Source organism: Delphinapterus leucas, chromosome 2 (assembly GCF_059928025.1).
Source record: "Delphinapterus leucas isolate spDelLeu-1000000601 "Yukka" chromosome 2, BTC_Dleu_Yukka2, whole genome shotgun sequence".
NCBI lineage: Eukaryota > Metazoa > Chordata > Mammalia > Artiodactyla > Monodontidae > Delphinapterus > Delphinapterus leucas.
In genome coordinates, this window is record NC_143130.1 from 144,098,230 (window position 1) to 144,113,462 (window position 15,233).

Sequence of the window (15,233 nt, forward strand, 5' to 3'; positions counted from 1 at the left end):
TTTCATGAATCACCATGTTGTCTCGCAGTTGGCTATGTGTTTTCTTAGCAACAGCTGCTGATTTCAGGTTTGAGCTAGGAAAGTATGTTTTGAAATGATCCAACATATTCTTTCAGGTTATATATGCCTGTTAAACCTTATAAGCTTACTGTTAATGTTGTATGTTCCACCGTGAAGGAATGATTTCATTCTCTTCCTGTCCCTGCCTTCCAAATAATTTTTCTTCTCTTTTTTTTTTTTCTTTTTAAGGGGGTTGAGGGTAGGTGTAAGAAAAGAGAAAAATAAAGGAACCTGGAAGACTGTGGACATGCTCATTTATGACTCTGGACTAGAGCAGAACCAAAAATGGCCTCCATATGCTAATAGGATAAAATATAATTTACTGGAGTCTTGATCTTGAGTTATACTCTCAGGTGCATAAGTACTAAAGGACAAGTGGATTTTAGAAATGTCTGTGGTATAGTGTAATGGTTAGGATTGTAACTTCTGTAGTCAGATGGACCCTGATTCAAATCCTGGCTTTGCCATATACTAGCTGTGTCACTTTGGGCAAATTACAGACCTCTCTGGGTAGAGCTTCTTCAACTGTAAAACAAATGCCAAAATATGACTTATAGGAGTGTTATGAATATTACTGAGACAATACATGTAACGGGTAGTACAGTACCTGTAATCGAACATTGTAGAACACATAGTAATAAGTGCTAGTTATTATATTCAATTCAAGGGTGCAGTGAACAAGGGGCTAAGTGACAGGTGTTAGAGGGCAATCAGCAATGAATCAGACATGGCTCCCCTTCTGCAGGAACTGGGGGAAGATAACCTTGTAAACAAATCACTCTAATATGATCCAGAATGAAAGAAGTGCCACCTGAGGTGCTAGCAAAGTGCTGTGGTAATTAATGTCACCTTTGGGGAAGTTAGGGCTAGTTTTGTAGAGAACATTTGACGTTTTAGCTGGGCGTATAGCTGGGTCTAGAGTGTAGAATAGGGATTTCATGGGTGGAGAATGGAGGAGAGTAGATTGAGGGCTGAAGAATAACACTGAAGCACAGGGCTCATGGCAGGTTGTAGTGGGAGAGGTCTGGATAGATGCTTTGTGGTTAGATCTTGGGATGTTTTTTTCATGGAAGTGTTTGGACCATATTCTTCTTGTCAGTGGGAACACGCAGCGTGTGCTTGGTGTGATCTCTATTTCATAATAACATTCTGAAAGATGTAGTGGAGAGGCAGGGAGTCCAATTACAAGGATGTTTTCAGAAATCCAGGTGAGTGATGAAGAAATTCAGAGAACAGAGTCAGAGGGAATTAAAATGAGATGGAAGAGAGAGAATTCTAAATTAGGTGCTGAAAAGAATATTGGTGCCATTACTTGCCATTACTTGTGAGAGAGATACCACAGGGAGAAAGTGTGGGAGAAAACCGATGGTCTGGTGATGGGGTGGGCTAATGGGTCTTTTTTTTTTAATCGAACTAATAGTTGATTTACAGTGTCATGTTAGTTTCAGGGGTACAGCACAGTGATTCAGTTTTTTAAATACACACACACATACACACACACACACACGCGGACATAACATACATATACACACATACATATATATATTCCTTTCCAGATTCTTTTCCCTTATAAGTTATTACAAAATATTGAGTATAGTTTCCTGTGCTATACAGTAGGTCCTTGTTAGTTATCTATTTTATATATAGTAGTGTGTATATGTTAATCCCAACATCCTAGTATATCCGTCCCCCCCCTTCCCCTTTGGTAACCATAAGTTTGTTTTTTTCTATGTCTGTGAGTCTCTTTCTGTTTTGTAAATAAGTTCATTTGTATTATTTTTTTTTTTTTAGATTCCACATATAAGTGATATCATATGATATTTGTCTTTGTCTGGCTTACTTCACTTAGTATGATAATCTCTAGGTCCATTCATGTTGCTGCAAATGGCGTTATTTCATTCTTTTTATGAGTAATATTCCATTATATATAATCTATATATTATATATTATATGTATATGTACCACATCTTCTTTATCCATTATGTCCTTCTTTGTCTCTTGTATCAGTCTTTATTTTAAAGTCTGCTAATGGGTCTTTTGAGCTCAAAGGTTAGTGGACATCTAGCTGGCAGTTGGAAATTTAGTTCTGAAAGAAGGAAGCTAACATTTATTATGCACCTACTATGTCTCAGGTTTTATGCTAAGCATCTTCACAAATCATTATTGGAAACAAATAGTATTTTTATTGATGAAGAAATAGAAGCTGAGAAGAGGCCTGATATTATTTAAATATCTACCCTAATTTCAAAGCATTTCTCACTTTTATTGTTCTCTTCAAGCTCTTGGGAGCAAGTGGAGAGCTGGGGCTAGGAAGAATGAGTGAGTGGGTATGGAAGGCAGTGGGCTGCCCTCTGTGGCACTTTTCATCATTTCTTCATTCAGGCTGTCATTACATCTTCTTTACCACAAGGAGAGAATCTCCTTGTAATTGGGCGGTTAGTATTTGTTACCTGAAGAATGTTGAGGGAGTTTCATAATGAACCTTATTTCTCAAGTTCTGATATTCCTTTCCTTTTAGAACTACTTGAAGGTTGAAGTACTCCAAGATTTTTTTTTTTTCTCTTGCTTCTGATGAAATGGAAAAGTTTGGCTACGAGTGGGTTTTAACTTTATAAAATGAGCCTTGTTGTAGTTGGATTGGAGAGGACGAGCAGGGTAGAGAGAATGGTGCTCTTTTCCTTAATGTTATCCCCTTCGAAATGTGTAGTCCTGAGGTCAAGCTCATGAATGCAGATGAAAATTAAGTCTGGGAAGACTTTGAGCATGTCTTAAAATCTTTTTTTTAATTACGAAAATCCAACTACACACATACAACACACAGATATTAAAAAGCAAAAGCCTGTCCTCATATTATTTCCACTTTCCACTTCTGTTGTCTCTGTCCCTAGAGATAATCACTGTGGACAATTCTATGTTTATCCCATTTGAATGTTTACAAACATTTGGAACCTTGGCAGTAATTGGGCAAAATAGCTAGATTTTAAGCTTTTTCCTTTTCACCCAGATATTTGGTTTTAGGGTTTATTATTGAAGTTTCATAAATACAGGTTCTTCTTTTTAGACTGTGTTCTGAGAGCCCTGTAAACATCAAATGTAACTTATGTTAAATGCTGTTGGATCACCTTTCAAATCAGTGACATACCTAGGATTAGAATTTAGAGACCTTGAGCTTCTCATTTGTTGCTAAACCAGTTCTGTTAGTTAATTTATTACACAAACTTGCCAGTTAACTGCAACAGTGGACAAAAAACAGGTTTCATCTTATTATTTATTTATTTTAAAGAGAAGAAAGCGCAGAATGTGAATTTAAACTAACATAGGCCCATTTTAGTAACTATGTTAATCTGTTAACTACTTCATATGTTGAAGTGTTCAGACTATATGTGTTCTGGTAAATTTCTCTATAAAATCGTGCAATAAGTTAGTCAATTCAATATATCTTGCCTGTTAGGAACTTTAAGGACATGGAGTTCAGAGCCTGCACACTGTGTTCAAGCAGGAGTTGCCAGTAACTTGCTGTGTGGTCTCAGGGAAGTTACTCAACTTCCCTGTTTCCCTAAATGGGGTAGATAGTGTCTGTCTTGTGAGGATTAAAGGGATGGTGCATGTAAAATATTCGGCACAAATTACAAACTAAATAAATATTAACTATACTTATTACTGTTTTATCATTATTATCAAATAGAGGACCTACAATTTTGTTCATCCAGGTAAGCAGAATTTACCTGCGTCTTACTCTCAAGCTACAACAAAGGAGACATCACTATATTTCACTTTTATTGCACTGTAGATGTCAGAAGGAATGTGCAAATATTGAGGTATGCATTTTAAGCAGATACAGATCTCAGTACCCCTCTTAGTCAGCTTCTTAACTAAATAAGTTGGAGGAGCTTCAACCAAAGGACCACACAGAGATTTTCTTTTGTCTTTGTGGTCCCACTTCTCAAGATTCTTCATGGGTTCTAGTTTTGGTTCTACTCAGGAAAATATTGTAAAATGCATAAGACATTTTCTTGAGAGTGTTCAAATTGTTCACCAATGGGGAGAGAACTACTTAGGTGTATTCCTTTTTGAGGATGTTTTATATTATATGAGTTTTGGGGGCTGGGGATGGGTCAGAGATCTTTCCATGGGGAAGGCTTTGAGAGAAGGAAAAAATATTTCTTAGAAATCTCAAAACTGTAATCTGAAATTCCGTGGAAAGAAAACTTAAGAGTTTTGTAATCTGAGTTACTGGAGTTAAGGGGTCAGAAGGATTATTTATGTTTTAGGAAGTTTTTCTTCACAGGGAGGTGTATAACTTCTAAATATTTCAATGACCTAGTATATATACTGAAGAAAAAGTAATTTTAGAAGTGGGCAGATATAGGCTTTTTTTTTTTAAAGCCAGACAAGTTTCTAATGGAGTCGCTGTGCATGTTACAAGTAACAACAAAGATAATTTTGTATACACAGAAGTACATTCTGTTCTTTCCCTGAGATGATGTGACCTCTTATCAGATCGTAAATTGTGCCCACAGAACTGGGAACTGTATCTTTAGGATAAACTAAGAAACAAATAATTCTGGTTGTTTCTCTTCAGGTGAGAAACTTCTGCCATGTTTAGAAATGAAATGGAAACTAGCTTGCAAACTCTGTAGCAAGTCACAAGGGAAGCCTGGGAGAAGGGATGATTTCACAGTTTGAGGTTCTACTACTTCAGAGCTCAAATCCCTTTTTCAGATACCCTGTATTTCCATAGTTGCTTGATTCAACATCTTTAAAACAAATGAATACCTGTTGAAGAGTGGCACTGCTGGCTGGCACCCTAGAAAAAACAGCTTCCAAATCACACAACAGTTAATTTTTCAGCTGTTTTTTCTCACCTACTTTCCCACTAACCAGTCAGAATGCTAAGATTTCAAGGTGAGGTAAGACTGGGTGTCTAGTATTTAGTTAGAACTCCCCACTTACCAATGCAGTAATGGATGGTTCCTTGGAAGTAAAGAGTTAAAGAGAAACAGAAACTCAAAAAGGACTGAAAGGAGCTCTAATTTGGGGAAGATTTGAATTAGAAAAAATTTCTCTAGAACAATTTCCTTAAAATTATGGTATGAAAACCCTAATCTAAAGTAATGAGAAGAAATGTCATTTACTTTGTAAGTCATAGCACTTTCTAAACCAACTTCTATGTACCACAGTCTGTGAGCTACATATTAAAATCTACAGTGATTTACTGAGTGACCTAAGGATTTGCTAGTTTGCTTTGTGTGCCGTACAAATCTTGGTAAACTAGTCAAAGTTGGATTGTAGGGAATAGAGGGGAACTCTTCTCTAAAACGAGTCTTGAGGGTGTGAGAGAAATAATGGAGAGATCGTAAGTTGAGTAAGAGCAGTATCTTACTCAACTTATCTAAGATACCAACGATGAATTCAAATCCTGGGTTTGTCCCAGACAGTTTTATGTCCTTGAATAAATCACTAATGATAACGATCTCAGTTTCTCCACCTCAGGAGTATCATGATTATATAAAACAGCCTATAAGCACAACTAAATACAAAGCATGTTTTGTCTTGGGTCATTTAAACTGTCCCCGCCCCTTTACTGATATTCTTTGGGCTGCTCTCCTAAACACAGCCAGCCAGCTCTCAAAGGTCTGCCATCATCACAAAGGATGACGAAGGAGAGAGTGTGGTGGAATTAAAGGCCATTCCTGGGATGGCCTTTAATTAAAGGCCATTAAAATGTGTGTGTGCTATCCATAGTGAGTCAATAAGTCTTGTCTCATGTATGATTTGTACACTTGAACAGTGAGAGAAGTGATGGGTCGTTATTAGAGTCCAGAGAGTTCAACACCCATCATGTTGAATTTAATTCAGAATTTTAGACCTGAATGATACCTGAATCCTCTTATTTCACAGATGACAAACCAAGATTCAGGGATGGCAAGGTACAGTTGGTAATTGGCAGAACAAGGAGTAAAAATGCTACCTCCAGATTACTGGCTCAAAGCTCCTGCTGTCATAGATGTGTGTGTGTGTGTGTGTGTGTGTTTAAAGTATTATGCATTATTTAAAACCTATGAAAAGGCATAAATCAGCATTCCCTTAAGTCCTTACATGCTTTGGCATGATACTTAAGAAACAAATTGTTCCTAACATGGTCGTGACCCCTTCTTCCACAGAGGTAGCAGCTGTCCTGAATTTGGTGTTTATCATTCAAATGCATTTCTTTACAGTTTTGTTGCATATGAATGTTAATTTTCAAAGTATTTAGCAACCTGGTAGTGTGTAGGCACTGCCACTCATAATGGATGCTGGCAACAGATCCAGCCATGCCAAAGTATATTAGCTGAATATCAGACCCATCGTGGACCCCCACTAAGCAATATTTTTAAGAGTGTACATAGTTAGTACCATCCTGTATGCATTCTTCTACAAATTGCTTTTTTCCTTCAACTTTGTATTTGTGAGATGCATTCATACTGACATGTATAATCTCATTATTCATTTTCAGTGTTTAATATTCTAATGTATGAATATGTCACAGCTTATTTATTCAATTATTTTTGGATAATTAGGGTTTTTTGTTTTTTTTTATGCCCTCTCACCTGTTCAGGTGTTTTGCTTATTTTCTTGTTAGGTTGTTTGTCTTTTCCTTATTGATTTGTGAGTATATTATTTTTGTATTTTTTTTGGAAACTAGTATTTAATACTCATTAACATCTGTACTTATATAAGCCACATAAAACCTATCATAGCTTTGTCTTTCCATAGGTGTTCACATTTGGAAAGGGTCTTTCAGTATCCCCGAATCAAGTTCACGTCAAGTACACCAGTGACATCACCTGTGACTGTAGACATGGACATGTTCCATTATTTAGAATGGGTTTGACATAGTCTTAACATTCTTGATTGTGAAAATGGACTTAATTTCCCTATATTTACATGGTCCTGTAGGTGAAAGGGTTGACCTCATTGTAACTCTAAAGTGTGGGAGGAAAGCCTTTATGGGAAATTATAAAGTTCTTTTTTTCTTTATTAAATCAAAAGCAGGAAAATGGGTGGTGCCCTTGCCTCCTTAGTGAACCCCAAATCGGCCACAGCATATAAAGGAAACTATAAAGTGAATGGAAGGACTGAGGCCATTGCTCAGGAAGTTCTTCCAGGAACTTTCACTATTTAAACTCTCTGGGTTGTTAGATAACCAACAAGGACCTACTGTATAGCACAGGGAACTCTGCTTAATACTTGGTAGTAACTTAAATGGGAAAAGAATTTGAAAAAGAATAGATACATGTACTGAATCACTTTGCTGTACACCTGAAACGAACACAACATTGTTACTCAACTCCACTCCAATATAAAATAAAAATAATAAAAAAAAAGAACTATCTGGGTGGTTCATGATTTTGGTTCCCTCCCCTTTTTTATCCCCAGTGCGCAGGAACTTGACAGAGGTACATGTTTGGCTGTTTGTTCTTTTGTTGGCTACTTGTATCTGCTTTCTAGAAGGCTATTGTTTTCAAGGATCTTAAACACCAGGATTAGGACAGTTAAACCTTTCACAGGCTTGAAGTGTAATCTTCCTATTGGTTTTGTTTTCCTGGCTTCTTTGCTTCCTTCTGTCTCTTCCTTGTTTCTTTCTACTTACAAATTACTGCATTTGTTAGATAGCCATCCTTCAGAGCATCCAATGTTTTGTTCATTTAAATTTTTTTAACCTTCTTTTTGTTGTACAAAAGGACAAAAACATTTAAAAATACTTTTAGTACTGGAGGTTGCCTTTTCCTGGAGCATCGCTTCCGCCTCCCCTCCCCCCCCAATCCCCCAGCAACCCCGCCTCTGCCCTCCCCCTCTCCACTGCCTCACTCCCACCCTCCTGGCTCTGTAGGTCTCTTTTGTTGTTGGGAGCTAACAAAGTACTGTAATTTGCTGGATATTGTGGATGGAGGATAGGCCAAGGGCTCCCGGGAAGAATTTCTGTAACCTGCCTGAGCTCCCTTCTCTTAAAAATTGCTGATTAACTAGTCTCTTCTGTCCTGGGAACAGCCAGAACTTTAAGAGTGTTGTTCAAAAGAAACATTTTTATTTTTAGAGGCATAAAGAGACAAAACTATGGACTTTAAGTGTGCAATCCCAAAGCAAAAACAAAAATCTTGCTGAAAAATTAGCAATATATTAAACATTTTGAAAACAAGCTGCATTTTTCTTTCAGCTTTCTGTATTTTTAGTCGAAATTAATATTACCACAGGTGTTCTTAAATTCTCCTTTTCTTTGCATGTTTTGCCATATAAAATTCATTTAATGATGTAGAAGATTAAAAATCTTCAAAGGAGAAAAGTGTTTAAAGAAATTTTGTTGTGCAGAGGACATGCAGTTAAAACTAGCAGACAAGCAGAGTTCTCAGAGATGGTGTCATCCAAATTAATTTTAACTTCATCATCACATGAGTAAAGAGAACCCTTTCAGTCTTTGATTTTTAAATAATCCTGATTTCATTTTTGGGGGTAGTTTTTACTTTATGAGTCCTAGTTTCTAGTTATAATGTAGCATGTGATGTAGATAAAAGTGGAAGATGGGGCTAGCAGCACTGACTTTCCCACAGGATCTTTGTGAGCAGAACCCCAAATCCTTTACAGATTCAAAGGTCTATTTAAAGGTTCGCAATAACAATGACAGCATTTTAGGGCTGTCTTCCAACCCTATCACTTCCTTCTTCTAAGGGGAAGTCGAGCTTGGGGTGGAGGAGGTGCACTGGTGTTACTGGACCGGTTCACTCAAGCTGTCGCCTGCTTTTTTGGAATCACAGACCTTGATGGGACGTTGCACAATGGGACTGGTGAAGTGAAAGTCCTTTGATTGATTTAGACTAACAGAATAGAAAAAAGCATTGGGTGAGTTAAGAAATACTCATTAATAGTGCCCGGAATGTGGAGGGAAAAAAAACCTCACCTTTTTTAAATTGAAGTATAGTTGATTTACAGTGTCGTGTTAGTTTCAGGTGTACAGCACAGTGATTCAGATATATATTCTTTTCCCTTATAGGTTATTATAAAATGTTGACTATAGTTCCCTGTGCTATAGTTCCCTGTAAGTCCTTGTTGGTTATCTATTTTATATATAGTAGTGTGTAGATGTTAATCCCAACCTCCTAATTTATCCCTCCCCCCTTCCCCTTTGGTCACCATAAGTTTGTTTTCTGTGTCTGAACTTCACATCTTAAAAAATAACAAATAAAACTTTCAAAATGTAAATATTTACAGTACTTTTTTTTTTTTTTTTTCTGTCTTGGCATGAATCTTTAGGCCGGTGTATTTGAGGGACTAGGGCTAACAGTGTGTCACCATGGTGATTCTTGGCTGCTGAGGTGGAAGAGCTGGCCGATGCCCTCTCCAGGGTCCCGAAGCCCCCAGACCATGCCAGAAACTTCAGGATGGAAGAGGATCTCTGGCCAAAGTGCCTGTTGCAAGGGGTGTATCTTAGAAGATCCCTCTGTTTAACTTTGTTGTGCTCTAGGGAGGTCTGTGGACTGGGGTCGTCCCAGTGATTCTGGTTTAAACTGTGATGGACCCGAGGGTCCTACCTTTTTCCTGAGCTGATCACAGGAATTTGCTATAGATTGACCTTAGAAAGCTAAAGTGTCTCAGTTTTTGAGTACTCTTTCTTCCTTCTCTCCGGTGGGACTTCATAAGGTGATTCACACATAGGGGCCTCTACCTCCAAATTCTCCCAGTGTGGATACCTCTTGGGTAGACCCTGAGCTCCTAAGGACTTGAAATAGATCAAGGCCTGACCGCATTCAAATCTCTGGGGTGGTTCCAGCAGCCCCCCCCCCACCCCCGCTTTAAAAAATTTTTTATTTATTTATTTATTTTTGGCTGCATTGGGTAGTAGGTGCGGCATGTGGGATCTTCTGTTGCAGTGTGTGGGCTTCTCTCTAGTTGTTCCTTTTGACTGCTTTGGTAATCATCTTATGTTCAGAGAACCTAAGATAATACAGAGACTTGTTCAAGGCCTCCCAGTGAGTGAGAGAAGACAGAAGGAGTCAGAACCACTGCCCTTGGATGCCCAGTTTGTTACTTAGTCCAACAAACCTGTTTTTGAGGATTAACATCCACTCAGAGCCAGAAATAGACCAATTGAGACCAAAGTCAATTTTGACCATTGGTCTCTAAGGATAAAAGGATGAAGGATATATCAGTTTGTTGGACAATTGATTCTCCCTTAGGATAAGAGAAAAACAAAACCAAAATTGTCAGTCATTGAAAATGGCACAGTAAATTATGTTTGGGTTTGGAAAACTTCCAGTCCTATAAATACATTATGGGAAGCCCTCAGGGAGAGAAAAAAGGCACTTTATGGCTGTTTTCATATATAAAAATAGCAGGTCCATGCTACTTGAAGAAAAAAGTGGGAAGTATATAACTTAGAATGTTAGTCAAAATAGGAACTATGATTCATGACCAAAACTTCACTTTTTAAGTTTATTACCACTCATTGCCAAGGACTGGTAAGTTTAGAAACAATAGGTCAAAAGTTTGGCAGGAAGGTTTTGGGGAACGATTTGTACAAACAGGAGGTTTCTGAGAGTTTCCATTTTTCCTGCTGCATGGCAGTTGACTTGGTTACCTACATTCATATTTTGCCTTAATAGAGGTTAAGGAAACCATGGAAATAGAAAGAAGAACCATCTCCATGTTTTAATATTGCGATTGAAATAGAATTGCAGAATGCTTTGGAAGACCTACGCTGGTGTAAAGTGTCACGGCTCTCATTTTCTAGCTGATCATGGTGTTTTTAAAAGCCACTAAGTGTTTGGGATCAAAGAGGCACATTTTATATTTCAGAATGAATGTGTCTATGTTTTTCTGTGTATGTATTCATTTGCTTTATTATTCTGAGTTTACCTCTTTTTTCCTGTGTTTCCTTGACCATGCCACTTGTGGCTGTCTGTCTCAAGGTGTGGCTTTCTGCATTTTACAGGCTGGACCATTTGAATTGGTACCACATAGGTGGTGAGTGGGTGGGTGAACGTGAAATGGCACATGTGGGAGCTTGAATGTGACTCTGTGCCCCACCGGGCCGGCATGTCTAGATCTCGTTGGTCTGAGCCTGATACATCCACATCACCGGATTGGGCCTAAAACCCCAGTAACAGGCCTGCTGTGGGGACAGTATACACCCTTACCTTGGGGTGGAGGGCGGTGAGGTTGTGGGGATTGGTTGGTTGTCTAGACAAGTTGGTTTAATATATAGCTTATATTTGGGGCCACACAGGAATCAAGATAATGATTTGCTGACATCCATTCTTCCTAGATTTCAGGCATTTCATTTTCTGCTGCTGAAGCTTTTTTTTTTAAGCAGCAATCAAATTTTAGGCATAACCCTAAATATCTGACCCAATCCACTAAATAATGTGGTTTGCTTCATGCTCTCAGTACATGTTGTTGGTTCTTTTAACCATATGAAAGAACCCAGATCCTTGAGAAATCTTCTTCTTTTACATTAGGGACAGAAGGAATTCATGGATGTGAAGATGATAATATGCAGATTGTAACTGAACCCTTGCATTTTGGGATAATAAACCTAAGGGGGGAAAAAAGCGCGCCTTTTCTCTATAGCTAAGGGTCACAGGGCATGGAGGATTCTGTTACATCCAGGAAGAAAGGAAGTCCCTTCAGGCTGGAGTGTTTGAGAGCCTTCCAAGAAAACTTTGGGTCTTTGCTTATATAGGAATAATAAAATTGGGAAAAGAATGATCTTACTGTCTATCAAGGGAAGGAATGTACATAGGAGAAGTCTGTTCTGTACCTGAAAGATGCTAAGGAATTTAAAGAGTCATATTGCCTCATGAACTAAGAAGACAATAATGGGAAAAACTGCGGTAAGGTTAATTTGTTTCAATAAAAGATACTGAGAAGCCTCCCTTCATGCAAGTTTTATCAGAAGGTTAATTTTAAAATCGTTTTCTTGTTGCAAATATGTCTTCCCCACCAGGCAGAGAAAGGAGACCCAACATGTCTAAAAATGAACTCCTCTAGTTGAGAGGCCACCTGCTGGAGTCAGCCCCAGGGAATGCTGACTGTGGGCAGAGGAAGGAGACAGGCAGACCCCAGAGATCCAGGCCACAAATCTGCGGGGAGATCTGGCAGAGCCCACAAAGGGTCTTCATCCCCTGAATTCTGACAGTTGCCATAAATAATCTGTTGTCTTTCATTTCTTCCAAGAAAGCCTCCCCAGGGGGTTAGTGTATCCTAGAAAGGAAGCTGGGAGGGTGGAGAAGCCAATTTGACATAGGCTGTTAATTGTGTGCAGAGAGAAAAGAGAGAGTGATAATATGTAACTCCCCAGAGAAATCAAGGGGCTTCCAAAGTTCATCTAACAAGGACTGAGACAAAGGAGGAGATTTAAATGTGTTCCGATAAATAGGCAAGAGTAGACAAAAATACTTGTGTTTTCCCTTCAGTACGCCACAGATAACATATTTTACAAATACCACAAGATGAAGTTCTTCAGTTAGTCTGGAAAAGCACTGCAGCGGAATTCAACAAACTGGTAAAGGTTATCGTGGGGATTCTTAGGTTTGTAGTACCAACCAGTGATAAACATCGTAGGGGCACTGGGAAGATGTAGGTTTACTATTATTGTTCTTATTAACCACAAATCACATTCTTAAGGGAATATTTTCTTTTCTGCTTATTTCTTATTTTATAGATAATAACCTAAATTTTAGGTATTTTATTTCAGTTGGTGGAAGTGTTTTGGCAGAAGTTGATTTTAAGTGGTTTTTCAAGAAATGGCATGAGTTACATATTTTTCATTTAGAAGATGAGGTAGCAATAATGCTTAAATGTTTTGAATGAGAATTCCATAAGTTACATCACTAACAACAATTTTCATTTTTGCACTTTACCTTTTCAGTCTTTGCCCACATGAATATGTATTTATATATTGACATTCCTATCGAACATAAACATTATATTCTGTTTATCTTACTTAGTATTTTCTTGTTTAGTATTTTCCATAGACTTTTAAATGATTGGTTTTGTTTTGATTAAAAACTTTTTTTTTTCCAGGTTGATGTATCAGATTTTGCAAAGCATTCCAATGTTAATTGAGAATGTATATGTCTACTTATCTATATATGTCTAATTAATTGCTTCTTGGGATAAATTCCCAGGAGTGGGACTATTGAGCATTTTTATGTTTCAAGCTACATACCACCATATTAATTTCCCAAATGGTTACTGTGTATATAGTGTAGCATATATCTTCTTTGTCTACCAGGGAAGGTGAACATTTTTACATATGTTTGTTTAGTATTTTCCTCTTAGGTGAATTATCTGTTCATATGTGTCAGAACTTGGTTTGTTTTTTAGAGGAAACCTTTTACATCTTCTAATTACCTATGAAGCTGTTCACATGGTTGTTTCTTGTCTTCAGTTACTTTGTGGGATGTTGCTATAGACGAATAACTTGATTCTTTGCGTCGGAGATATAACACAGATTAATTTCCTTAAAGAAATGCAAAAAGTCAGAATTAATTACTCTCTCAAAGTCTGAATTAATCTACCACATCAGGGAGCCTGTTGTTGCATTTTGTGCACATGTCCAGTGGTTAAGATACTATGTATTCACACCACTCGAGGAAACACAAGCTTCTCAAGCCTTAGTGCTCTGGGCTTGCAGAAGCCATTAGAACAAAAGCACAATTGCTGATGTTCATCATTGGAAGCTGTAATGTACTTCTGAGTGGCTAGCCAGAGAAACTACTGTCGAACTGTGGAAACTGTTAGCCATATATGAATTTCATTGCTTTTTAAAGTAGTATCTGAGAGGAAGAGTTTAAAATCCAAGCGTTTCACTGAAGGGAGATAATAAAGCCTACAGTCCTGCTGCAGTTTATAGTTTCTTGATCATGTTTATATTAATTATTTCATTAGAGCCTTCTAGCAAACTCTGTGAGGTAGGCAGGGCCCTGGGCCCCTATGTTACAGCAGAGGAATTGGAAGCTCAGAGAGCATCAGGTGACTGCTTGTGGTCATGGCAAGGGTATGCGGCAGAGCCAGCGTGAGAAGAGGTAGTTCTTTTTGCACCCTGAAAAATGTCATCTTGAATAATGTACTCCTTAGGATGAATTTCTTGAGGAGCTAGATAAAGTGCCATACATGGTTGTAATTAGAGCCAAGTACAGTAATTAATAATGATGATTTTAAGTCACCAAAGAAAACTTAAATCATACTCCAGATATTATATTTAGTGTGTCAAGGAATTTCCATCACTGTTGATTAAAAACAAATGTTGATGTTATTAAAAGAGTGAATTATATAATAACTTGAAAAGTTTTCTTCTCCTGACTGTCATAACTTGGGATTATATGAAACAGGGGTTGCGAATGTGGAGTCAAGAGTGAGACAGATATGGCTCTGAGACTCAGTTCATTGGCTGAGCCACTTGCATAAGGCACTTCACTCCCCCAGTATTGGTAATATTTCTAGTGTCCCTGTTAGAGATGTTTTACGGTGCTTAAATGAAATATGTATAAATACTTAGTGTATTATGTAAAATGCTTAATGCATAGTAAGCACTCTATTTTATCATGAACTAGGTGTCATTTATTGGTTAAATATGCTTCAGTTCTCTTTTATTCTTTTATATTTTAAAATTTAAGATCAAGCATGTGCTTCTTCACTCTATTATTACAGCAGAAAGCTTAGAAAGAAGAAACAGTTGTTATTTTTTAACACAATTCCCATTCATTATAATTTCTTTTATATAGCCTTCTATTTTTTTTTAAACTGAATCGAATGCAGTGAGTAAATGTGGTTTTGGACAGGCACACTTTGTACTGACTATGGGCAGATATTCCTTGTGATCTTGTCCTTTCAACCATGTTTAGTCTTATGAGTCAAGCCTCAGGAATTATCTGCATTCCATGAGTTTCATTTGTATGTGAATCTTTGTGAGCAGTTTTTGGCCTTTGATATTTGGAATGAGTCTTGCTTTTTGTGGAGATTTTATTATATTTTATAATAATAATCTATGTATAACCAAATTCAGTTTCAGTAAACACAGAAAAGGGCAGAATATATTTGAGCAGGTATGATATAGGAGAGATTATAATCAGCTTTAAATTATTCAAGGACTGGTTACTTAGCTTTTGTATGTACTTATATTCTTATTTGTTCCT

At 37.5% G+C, this 15,233-nt stretch overlaps 1 protein-coding gene and 1 pseudogene across 19 annotated transcripts in view; both read left to right on the forward strand.

Moving 5' to 3' along the window:
- The window catches only part of SYNE2 (spectrin repeat containing nuclear envelope protein 2), a 348,050-nt gene that overhangs the window by 10,275 nt on the left and 322,542 nt on the right, over positions 1-15,233 (forward strand). The window contains exon 1 of one of the 19 annotated variants that reach the window (XM_089907800.1): positions 1-3,878. The exons of the other annotated variants lie outside the window; for them this stretch is intronic. The gene's annotated coding sequence lies outside the window, so the exon portion shown is untranslated. The remainder of the gene's footprint in view (positions 3,879-15,233) is intronic. 19 annotated transcript variants of the gene reach the window in all.
- The window catches only part of LOC149750309 (ADP-ribosylation factor-like protein 2-binding protein pseudogene), a 34,245-nt pseudogene continuing 22,883 nt past the window's right edge, over positions 3,872-15,233 (forward strand).